At 41.3% G+C, this 12,497-nt stretch overlaps 1 long non-coding RNA gene across 1 annotated transcript; it reads right to left on the bottom strand.

Annotated features, from left to right (window-relative positions):
• Positions 1 to 1,858: 1,858 nt before the first annotated feature.
• Positions 1,859 to 2,598, bottom strand: LOC144704591 (uncharacterized). Its single transcript, XR_013581851.1, has 2 exons — positions 2,198 to 2,598; positions 1,859 to 2,105 (listed from the first exon to the last, which is right to left on the bottom strand). It is a non-coding gene; the product is annotated as an uncharacterized LOC144704591 (long non-coding RNA).
• Positions 2,599 to 12,497: the final 9,899 nt, after the last annotated feature.

Here is a 12,497-nt window from a genome sequence, read left to right as displayed (position 1 = left end):
AGATCAGAAATAACAAGAGGGTATGAAGATCTTCTAGATTACATCATATGTACGTCATGGGCTTTGAGATTTTGCTTCAACACAGAATGAATACCTTTGACAATTTTAGACAGGGAAGAAAGGGGAGAAAGTTAAGTCTAAGCTCCATATGGCACAAAAAATAAATCCTTTTTTTGGTAACACTTGGTCTGAACTTTAATTCAGATCCAAGTCTGTTCCGTGAAGGCGATTGCCAAAACACCGAAGGGGTCTATCTTTCTTCATCCTGACTAAATAAAATGGGAATCAGGGATGAACACGACTTTTTCTAATGTGAGAAGACCACACGAAGACAACGGGGACACAGCATGTCATGAAAGAAGTACACACTGGTTTGCTTGACCGTGTCTACGGGGCACAACTGAATGCAGATGTCATGAACGAACAAGATATTGCTAAACCCATTCACTCTTCAGTGGAATCTAAGAATTCAATACAAATGTCTTGATCCCCACCCAGGCAAAGTTCTCTACTAATAAACTCATGGCTCAAAGAGACATAGAATGAGTAAATATTCATTTCTAAAATAAATAAATAACAAATATAATAATGTTGCTTATTTATTACCAAGGTGTGACTTTATGCGCAACTTTAGGAGCGTCAAAGAAAAAGGCTATGATGATGCTGAACCAAAAAAGTCAAATTAGGTTTTGAAAGAATGACGGTCTAAAAGAATCTGGAAGAGCATTAGCCATTGGACCGCATGTTAACTAAACAGTTACCCTCTTATTGTTCATTCCCTGAATTACGCTAGTGGTTTCACTTTAGGTTACGAAGTCAAGAGATACTAATCAAATCTTCCCATTTGTTACTAGCTCTAATCCCAAAGAATTGAGGGACCTAAGTAACCTATACAAGAGTGAAGAAGACATCTCCAACAATCAACTTTCCACTGAATTTTTATGTCCCGTTCGACAATTCTACTAGTTTAGAAATTCCAAAGAAGACAGAGGCCGCTAGGTTATGCAATAGTTGATTTCATTAGTTTCATTTAGAAAACATAATATCTCCACAAACCTACAGTCAATTAAAAGTTAAACGCTGTACCACTGCGCCATGAGGAACTACGGGTGATTCGATTTTCGTAATGGCTCCATTCCTTGCATATAAAGTTTCGCATGGACGGCTCTGTTTTATTGTATCTAATCAATGTCCCAATTCCATTATGTAAACATAATATTTGGTATCAAAGGTATATGTTATGTTTCCTTCTATTTATTATTTTATTTATGCATGAAAGTTAGGAAATAATATATAATAGAGATAAGAAAGAATAATATAATAATTGAGAAAAAATAAATTTGCTTTTTTAATCTTTCTTTCCTTTAACTTTGACTTTTTCGTTCTTTCATAATGTTCTTCAAGAATGCATTCTTTACTTTTCTCCATTGCTGCTGCTCATTTGCACACTCCAATGTGCCCCATGTCAATACTCCCAATGTCATTTCTAAAGACCCACATGGATCTTCATTGTAACCTCAGAGTGTGGTTTAAAAAAAAGTGAAATGTAAATGTTCCTAAGGAATGATTATGCAGTACTAAGCAATGAAACTTGAAAATCCTTATCTGATTCTAAAGTGGCATGCGAAGCCGAGAGGGAACGGCAGGGCTTATGATAATCCAGAAAAATTGGGTAAAATCTGTCGTTTAATTCCCAGATTAATCCAGTAAAATTTATAACCCTTGTTAGACTATAGAGAAATTATAGTAGTGAGCAAGGGGTCGTCCACAGGGAGCAGGAAATAAGTTTAGTAGAATTGTTATCAAGAAAATCTCTTTTGTGTGTTTTTCTTAGTAGAAAGAACTAGTGATAAAGAGACACTTAAAATTATAAAGAATTTGATAAACTATAGTGAAATGAGACAGAAATGCAAAAAGAAATGTAAAATATCCTAAGAGATGGTCAAAAAACGTGAAAAAGTTACAAGAAGTAGCGCCCGTCGGCGGCAGCGGCGGTCTTCGCGGTGATGGAGGTTCCTCCACTCAAACTTGAATATCCGGAGCTGCAGACCTCCGTTTCAGGCAATCTTGGAGGCGTTGGAAAGAGGAGACACAGGCCTATCCTTCTGGATAGGTTCCTGGTCAATCTGGAGTAGAAAAAAAAGAAGGAAACTTGGCAGGGAAGAAGGGGGTCGTTTCTCTAGCAAGGGACTCTCACCTATGACAAGGGTTTACAGGATTCCTGCAGAGCTCCTCTCTTGCCTGAAGATTCCTGAGCTGGGATGTTGCTTCTATCCTCTCTCCACTCTCAGGATCAAGATCCAGAGCTGAAAAACTCCAACAATTTCTCAATAGAATCAAGATCCCTTACAAAGAGGAGGAAGAGAAGCTTAAGTAGGGTTTCTTGGGACCAAATCTGGGCTGTTGATTCCTGACATGGAATGAACGACCAGATTTGGTTCTGGGGCCCTACAGCCACGTGATAGGCCCCCCTCCAATCATATTACAGTCTTCAGAAACCCTTTTTAACTAGATAATGATTCCTCCCTTAGTTAGGATTTCTTCATTTTCTCCTTGATCCTTCCGCATTGGGAGCTGCTTTGGTTGGTTTCTTGACTCTGTTCCTGGGCTTCTCTCATAGAATGGAGCCCATGGTTTTGGGCCTGTGTTGAGTCTCCTGAAGTCTTCTGAAGAGCCCAGGACCATGGCTTCAGCTCCCTTCAATTTCTTCATGCCGCCTCCATCATTTGAGTCAGTCTTTCATCCTTCATTCAGAACACTTCATACTAGCATTAGATCTTCACAACTAAACTTGATGAGTTGAGTGGGGGTTAGTGGTAGAATTCGGGAATTAACAGCAATACTGAATCAGGGTGAAAATGTGAGGAAGACATGAAGATCAGTTAATTAAAGTATTTACATGTATTTAAGTAATGATAATGACGCATTTTAGCATAGAAATACATATAAAATCATGTGATAATCTGGGATTATCAGCTTACACCATAATATGTCTCGTTGATCTGATCTTATATGCTCGTAAGATGTAGAGAGCTTCGGATTAATTGGACTCCCATCTCTAGAGGCTGCATCTTTATCTAATTCAGCGCAATCCATGTGAATCCATTATGTTCTCAAATCATTTTTTGTTGGCTTGTGTTCCTAAATGCTCGTAAACTCGTGCCTTATCTACAAAATGTCTCATTTTTGTCAGTATCTATCTTACATGAATTCTTTTGACCCTAAATTGTTTGCGCCTAACAAGCCAGACCTCTCCTGCCTTTGTTAGTGTCTATTCTGATGTTGGCCCTCTCTTCTTGCATCTGTATATAGCTATTAATAAAGTCTCATATCCTTTATATAAGAAGAGGATTTTCTTACCTTAGACGTTGGCACCTTTAGTTGAGGTCGGTTCTGTTTCTAGATGCCATTCGGCTAATGGATATGATTTGGTCTTTCTTATTCCCAGTTCAATATGATATGATAAGTCAATGAAAGTTGAAGCAAAGGTTTGGTTTGTCAAGCAAGAACGAACGTGACGCTAATCATCAAGGGTGATGCCTGTACAAAGTCCAAAGGTTCCGAAGGGGCAAAGCAATTAAAGAACTAGGGGGCGAGTTCACAGGCATGAGCAGATTGAAGAATCCACAGCACTTAGGAGCAAATGTTATGTTATTTTTCACAAAAATAAATGGTGAAATGTTCTGAAGTTAAATAAGTCAAATGAATGTTATAAAGTTAAGAAAACAAAAAGTTTAGAAGTAAAAGAAAGAATCAAGCTCTCCCTAGTATGCAATTGCTTGTGCCTTTCAGATTTGTCAAGCAAGACCTGAGAGGAGTAACCTCTACTGCTTTCAGAGGGTGCAGTACTCCCGACTATCACAAAAGGATCCCGTTTGTAGTGAGGCTCCTACTACTTACAAAAGTCATCATTAGGTACTCTAGCTATTGGTATGTTCACAAACAGCCATGATTTTGGAACCGAATGTTTTGGCTACAAAGTCGATGAAGATGGAGATGAATGAAGAATTTAAAAACAAAGAAAAAGAATCATAAATTTTTTAAATGGAACGAACTTCCTTTCCCTAATCTTAGCTATTCTCTTGATTATTATTCTACTATCAATTTATTGGGTCACAAGATGTAAACTGTAACATCTATGGGTCGTATAACTGGAATAAGATTTCATAAAAAATTGGCAATTGAAAAATGTTTTTATTCCAGAATATTTCTTTCAACTTTTGTTGTTCAGGTTCTGTCGTCAAATTATGAAGTAAAATTATAATATGTGAATGGAAATTTTGCAAAATAATTTGAAGTCACATCCCATTTTTTTGTACTAACCAATTACGAACATTGAACAAACTTGGTCGACAAGCCTGGTTAATGTGCTGAGCATTTGAGAAACTCACACCATCCATTCAAATGGGATTTTTCCCATGGATACACGCGCAATCTAACCTGTTGGATCTCCTATTCCTCTTCCCACTATCGCTGATGTTGGTTTCCCAACAATAGAAAGATCTGCGAGAACTCTCACCCATATCTTATCATTTCTTTGTGATTGTCCACTCACCCTTTTTATATCCCCTCCACCCTTTTTGGCATTAATAATGGAATATCCTTCACTATTTTACTCAAAATAGAACGAAATGAATGGTTCATCAGTTGAAAATAGATGTCTTAAGCAATCAGAGAAGCAATTTGCTAAACTGATTTTATCTTTACAGGCACAATTAAGACGCTTGTGGTGTGCATTCTATTAGACAAAATGGATTGTATTTTTTGCACTTTGCTCAAATAAGAACTGTACCCGTATAGAATTATTCTGTTTCCAAGTATGATCATTATCATCATCTCTATTATGTTTTTCAATTCTCCTATCCCACCTAGGTCTATGAATTTCTCAATCAACTCTACAAGCGCCTTATCCATACTAATGAGATTCCAAACTTATTTATTTAATTGATATAGGAGTTGTTCCCCAGTATCCTGAAAAAAGAGGTTATTAAACACCCAAACCCAATCCCTTGTAAAGACAAAAGGTAGCACAAAAGAGAGGAAAGACGGAGATTGTTGTTTATTTGTTCCTGCAAAGCAAATATCAGTTTCTTCATAAATAAGTGGATCAACCTCTGATTGGCTTGGCCCAAACACTTTTTATCATACGTGGAGCTTTCTAGGAAAAAAATGACAAGGGATTGTATCATCTTATTTAAGCTTCCTCCCTTAGCTCCTTCATCATCGATGGTAAAGCCATGCCCATTGCCAAAAAATGATTGCAAACTACAACATGGTTGATTATTCATTTTTTTTATTTGCATTAAAAAGACTATTGCAGGAGCAAATAGTTAATGGAGGGGCACGTAGTGAGGAGGGTCCTCTATAGTAGATCATTCCTTGGGCCGTCAGAGTTCATTGGTAGAAAAACTTGAATGACTTCATGTTGTTGAAGGAGTGTTCTATCAGGAAGGCCATGTCATTTAAAAGCCGTGCTGTATTCGGATGCTTGAAGACCCCCCTGACCTGAAGTGATTAGAAAAATTCATCTTTATCTATGCTGACCCGTCATGGTATCCATAGCAATGCATCTTTTTTGGCCAAAGCCAGATTTCATTTTGCTTCTCCTAGTCATCGAGCCAGATAGGTGAATTCTGTCACTTCTCTCCTACTCCTAAAGTCCCACCACTAGCCCTTCTCCTTTCTGCATCTTGATTTGTCAGGTCGTTTTAGTTGTAGTGGTCGATGCAGAAGAAAGAAATGAATGAAGGTTCTTTTGTGGAAAATGTTGAATAATACACCTACCAAGACGAAAGCCAAAGGAACTTTTTGTGGGTTAACGTGTTGAAGCGCCACTTCTTTCTTGTAGTGGCTTCGACTCACCAACGCATACTAAATATAAATGCTCTCTGAACCGTGCAGGATCCTCACTAATCACAGGGCTCTCAAACCCGGTGGTTACGAAGTAAAAGTGATTGAAAACAACATTGACCCATAGAGATGCTCCGTTCCATCGTTATGCGGGGACACTGCTTGTGATATGATTAGCTTAGGCCTATCACTTTTTTTTCTGCTCCCGCTCATAAACTCGCTTCCGCTCCTAAGTGCCTAGAGTCGCATGTTGCTTTGCTCCAGCTCCTAAGAGCTCATAAGCGACCAACATTCAGAGATGTTCTGATTCGAGAAAAGAGCATTGCCGAGTCCACTAAGGGTGCCCTGAGTTACTAAGAAATGGAGAATTGAGGTTCTGAAGGTCGTTATCTTTAAATAAAAATGGAGTAACTTTATTACGAGAAATTGGAACGTACAAGTCTCTTTACATGGCGTGACTCCCGACCCATATTTGCATCCATATCTTATCTAGTCACGGTACATGCCCTGAATTAATAAGAAAATATGTGGCGCGACTCCCCACACCTTTTCATTTTTTCCATGCTATGATTTTAATGACAACTTCAAGTCAACTAGGCTGCATTTTAGAGTTTGCACTTAATCATCAAGTGTGCGTCAAAGCAGTAGCTGATTAGTCTCATTAAAGTCGTACTGCTTTTGATTCTTAAAAGAACAAGGTTAAAGACTCATCATACCTTTCACTAAATAGTTGCGCTAGCAAGTGCTACGAGCCCTCTATCCCAGATTCCCTTAATCCTTGAAAATCTTTTCAGTGGTCCTGCCAAATCATTTTATAACCAGAGCATAGTGTGGTGCCAATTGAGAAGCATCTCTTCTTTTGGTTTATTATCTATTCTAAATTTGGTATTTTTTAGGTTATTCTTATCCACTTCTCTCTCCCACTTGTAAGCTCTCGCCTAAAGTCAGCTCGTAAACTCGCGCCAAAGTAGCTACTGGTTAATTATTCAATTCGTGATGTGGGGTTAGGAATTCCCAGAATAAGTCAATCTATCATACAAGAGAAATCCCAGGTCTGTGAAAACCTTTCCAATGAAGCTGGGTGTGGGGGTCCTGGATGCACTAGAGATTGAAACATTAGGTGCATGATTGGCCGGGTTTCTCGACCTGGTATCCTTTTCGTTCATGATACCTATACTCAATTCTAATTCGGAGACACAATCAAAACAAATCAGTGTGCTTTTAGCATTAGAAGAATTCATGTTCATCCCCGATTCCCACTTTATCTAGTCACGACGAAAAAGACATGCCCATTTGGTGACCTTGGCGGTCACCCTCACTGAACCGACTTGGATCTAAACTACTACTCAGATCAAGTGCTACCGAAATGGGTTTAATTTTTCATGCCATATGGAGCTTGAACTTGGCTTTCTCCCCTTTCTTCCCTCTCTACTATTTTTGAAGGTTTTAATTTTTGTGTAGAAGCAAAATCTTCAAGACCATGAAGTGCATACAGTGTAATCAAAGTGGCAAAATAGAAGATCTATGTGCCCTCTTGCTATCTCTGGTATTCTTCATCTAAGGAAATTATCAGTAAAACAGTCCTACCATGGTAATCCAAAGTGTTACGTAAATTCTCAAACTGAAACTTTCACATCAGAACTTATTTAACTCATGATTGCAGAATCTGATATGGAACAAGCACGGACCAAAGGTCTCTAGTGAAGGTAGTTATCCAATCCCATTCGATTTCTATTGTTGCTCTTCAAGAGTCAAGGATTGACTGCTCTGAAATATGGGAATGCAAAATGAAATCACTAATGTTTCTAAACCTGCGTTTGGCATGACAGCGCAAAATTACATGATTACTAAGTAACTGAAGGTTTTCTAGATGTATACCTTACATTTCCAGATTTATATGTCAATCGTGATTAAATGAAAGCATTTGTTGTATAACAGAAAAGAATATAAAGGAAATGTCTTTTTTGTATATTTTCTCTAATTCTGTTGCTACCCTTCTGTGGGCCTTATGCAGTGGACCAGATCGCACTAATATCCAGTCAACACAACATAGGTCATCGAAAAGATATCAGAGGACTTGCCAAAACACGAAAGCTAGAACCATCATGAAATGGATTCTTTTTTGAAGAGTGCATAACCAGATGGATAAGCTTACACCAACCTGTTTATTTGTTTGGATCCAATTCAGGATTTTCGTAGGAAAATATCAGGAAAGAATTGGAATATAATAATACTGATTCGTAAAACATAGAAGAAAATGTTCTCGATTGATTCACACAATGTACCTATGGGATAGTGTAAGGCACTAAAGTATGCAACATTCCTACACAAAGGATTTCGTGCTAATTGTGGGGACATATCCATGCGCTGGATTCACAATTTTAAGATGGAGTCCTCTAGTGCGATGCTACGACATGCACTACAGTTGGAGATGCCTGACCCTGATCTTTCAAGCCATCGCCCTTATGGCGAGTGTGCTTGTTGGCGCTTAAGCATAGTGGATCTAAAGAGTCACGTGCATGCTCGGTGTGTGGGCCATTGAGAGCACGCGCAGGCGCCAAGGGTCGCACGTGTGTGCAGAACATGCAGGCTGGGCGATAGTGCTACGATGCAGTGCATGGATTTATGCAGACAAGATGCGAGCCGCGCACATGGTATGAGCAAGAAATAGGCTGGAGACCTCTCCCTAGGAGACTAAGGTATTATGGCACAAAGAGCGGTGAGACAGTGTGGGTGCCCATGCGGGTAGCGCTAGGCGTGCAACGCTTAGCTTGCGGTGGCAAACACAATGGCATGTGGGCGGACCGCACGCGATAGGTGTCAGCATGGGTGCTGGCCGCGCATGGAGCGTTGAGGCTGGAATGGGTAAGAGGTCCAATCAAGCCCACGAGCGCCAAGTAGCATGCATGTAGCGGCAGGGTGGTGGGCACGCATGCTGAACGGTGGGCGTCAAGGCACATGGGCAATGCTAGCAAGTCGCACGACACCTCATCTCGTTACTTTGGTTTCATCACTCATCTTCACCACATCTATTGTCCATGACAACGGTGTAACCTCATCACGGTATTAATTTAATTATCTCACTCCCTGATGGGGCAGCATCCCCACCTTCTCCTATAACCCCCTTTATGAATAATTAAGCTATTGTAAAGACTTCCGCTGCAAGAGATCAAGGCTGCTTATCGTTTTGCTCCAAGCACTAAGGCTGGGGCGTGCCAAGTTTGAGCATTGTTTCCTAGCTCAGATTTGGACCATGTGACTATTGGTATTAGGGTCAGGTTGGGCTTCTATAGCCTGTGTTCTTGAATTTTTGCTCAAAAGCACTATTGTTCGATAGACTATTGTTGCCAAAAGATGGAGTCTGCAAACAACTCTAAGTTACTCAAAAGAAGGTTCATTAGGGGGGAGAGGTGAAAGCAAGAATTTTGCCTACTGGAAATGAATTTCTTGCGCCTGAAGGCCCAAGTGGACAGAAATCATTACATACTAACCTCAATGACTGAAGACCAGAACAAAGAATGCAGGAAAGAGAATGACTTCTTGTGAGATATTGTCCAATAACTTATGGACATAATCATGTCCTTGAAGATGGAAGGGACAATATCGGGAAAAGCAAAAGCTGCTAGGATCTGAACAAGTGGAGGAGAAGAGAAACTATTGATGTCACCCCCAAGAGGCAATTACACCCGCATGGAGGACGATGTGGTCGACTTCTTGTACAATTTGGGAAAATACTTTGGGGCAAGCGATACCCTAGAGGAAAGGAAGGTCTTGCAGGCTAGTACTTCCTCACGTGAGATGTTAAGTTGTGGTGGAAGCAATACTCTGGGGATAGTGATTGGCTACCATCAATATACGAAGAATTTCTCTAGGAGGTCAAGGACACATTTATGCCGCGCAACGCTTCCTAGATGGCAATGGAAGACCTCGACAACCTTTGGATGACTTGGACCCTAGAAGAGTGTATGAAGAAGTTTTCTTCCGTAGTCTTGAAGTTTGCTGATATTTCTAACGTGGACAAGCTTACCGCTTTGCCAAAGCACTTCCCCAATGGTCTCAAATGGAAATACAAAGGAGGCATTATCAAAATCTTAAAGATGACTATCAAGTTTTTGAGGGAATGGTGGACCTTCGAAGCAACTGAGTCACCAAGCGAGAATAGAAATCCAGAAAGTAGAATAGAAACTACACAGATTGTACTAAAGCACCTCTAACCCTCTCAATTCTGGTATTAAAGAGGAAGTTAAAACATGGCCGTGGTAAGGGCCATCACAAAGACAAGCGCCCAAGACTGGCCACAACAACACCAAGTGGTGGGGAAGACAAACGGGGTGTTTCGCATGTGGAGGATCCCACTTCATGAGGGACTATCCGCGCGTCGCGTGGACAGCCATCGACATGAATGCAATGGTCGTGCCCTCGTGAAAACCAGACATTCCCACGGGTAGCAGCACAAGGACGCTGAGCCCTTTGCAATGTCTAGCGCCATTATAGGAGGGTGCCCTAATCCAGTATGAAGGTCTTGGCCTTGTGCACGTATCAAAACTCGTCATCAGCAAACCTGCCACAGCCATGGTCAACACAAGGGTGATGCATAACATCCTCTTGGAAAGAGAAACAAAAAGGCTCACCTTGAGTCTCTCCCCAGCCACATGGAAGATCAACACCATCAACTCAGAGGCGAGAGATATTGTTGGCTTGGCTAAGGGGCGCTGCTGTAGGTGGGGACGTGGGAGGGCTGAACTAACTTTGTGGTGTCATCCATGGATGACTTTTTCTTTGTCTTGGGTCTCGACCTCCTCATGGTAGCATGCGCAGTGGTGTTTCTCCAGTACCACGACATCCTGTTCTCGAGGGATCCCAACAATGTTATGAGGGAAACCACGGGGGCCAAAAGCTGTGGAACACTTCTCTCATGTCTAAGATGCAAGTCAAGGATGAAATGAGGAAGGGAGAAGAGACCTTCCTTATCTTTATACGAGGGCCCACACCCTACAAAGAGAGTGGAAGGCAGGGGGTGTGAACCAGCTCACTTGGCTGCGCTTAGTCGGGATGAGGACAACAACAAAAACCCCACCGCCATTGCGGATGGGCTACTATAACAGATATACTATGATGCCCCTGATCTCCTAGTGAGACTACCACCTAGGCGGGTTGTGGACCACAAGATTGAATTACTACCTGGAACCCATCCGCCTGTGTGCACACCCTATAAGATGCCCCTGCCTACCTAAAAGAGTTGCGACAATAACTCAAACAACTGTTCAAGAACGGACTGATCCGATTGTCCAAGGTACCCTTCAGCGCACTAGTGCTGTTCTAGAGGAAGGGCGATTCACTACGGCTCTACATAGACTCTTGAGGGCTCAATAAGGTGACGGTAAAAACAAATACCCTGTACCAAATGCACAGGAGTTGTTAGATAGGCTCGACAAAGCTTGTTTCTTCTCGCAGATGGACTTGAAGAGTAGGTATCGCCATGTGTAGATAAAGGATGGGGATGAGCCCTAAACTGCCTGCGCTACTCGCTATGTCTATTTTGAATTACGTGTTATGCCCTTCAGACTCACTTACGCTTTTGCCACATTTTGCTGCTTAATGAACTCCATTTTTTTGGGAGTATATCAATGACTTTCCGGTTGTGTACTTTGATGACATTCTCATATACAGCCCGAGCTTGGACGACCATGTGAGGCACTTGAGGAAGTGATGGCCAAGCGAAAGGAGCACGAGTTCTATCTCAATGGAAGAAATGTGATTTTTTCTTGCAAGAAATTGAATTCCTCTGACACCTAGGTTGGAAGGAAAGTGTACCCATAGACTCCTTTAAGGTAAGGGCCATCGGGGACTGGGTAGCGCCAAAGGGAGAACTCTAGTTGAGGTCCTTCCTTGGGCTAGCTAATTACAATTGAAAGTTTGTCAAAGGCTTTTCCTAACTAGCTACTCCTCTAGCGAACTTGTTGAAGAAGGATGCAAAATGGCAGTGGATAGAACGTTGATAGAGAGCCCTCAAAGACTTGAAGAAGGCAATCTCTAGTGAACTAGTGCTTTGGCTACCTAAGTTTTATAAGGTGTGCGAGGCACACATCGATGCTTCTGATTTTGCACATAGGTGTGTATTGAGGCGGGATGGGTATCTAGTGGCTTACGAAAGTCGGAAGCTGAAATGATGTGGAAAGAAGCGATTTAGTGCATGATAAGGAGATGACAATTATGGTACACGGCTTACGAGTATGGTGCTACTATCTACTTGGAGGTAAGTTTGTGGTCTACATTGACAATGTGGCAACTAGGTGCTTCGAGTCGCAGAAGAATCTGACCCCAACACAAGCAAGATGGCAAGACTTCTTGGCCGAGTTTGACTTCAACTTGAGATACAAAACAAGGTGCGTGAATCAAGTAGTTGACTCCTTGAGCCAGAAAGAACCAAAAATGTTTATGGTCGTACTATCAGTAGCCCAAGGAAGCATCCTAGATGATATCAAGTTGATGCTGAAAGATGATCCAAAAGCTATTCGCCTTATGAAGTGCATTACTACGGGCAAGATGAGGAGATGTCATATATGCAAGTGGAATTTGGCCTTGAGTCCTCTATGCGAGTAGGTTGCGCTGCAAATTTCTATGAGAAGCACACAACACACCCTATG

This window comes from Wolffia australiana, chromosome 6 (assembly GCF_029677425.1).
Source record: "Wolffia australiana isolate 7733 chromosome 6, ASM2967742v1".
In the NCBI taxonomy this organism is placed as follows: Eukaryota; Viridiplantae; Streptophyta; class Magnoliopsida; order Alismatales; family Araceae; genus Wolffia; species Wolffia australiana.
Note: the sequence above shows the minus strand (reverse complement) of the source record. Positions and strands in the feature narration are given on the sequence as shown.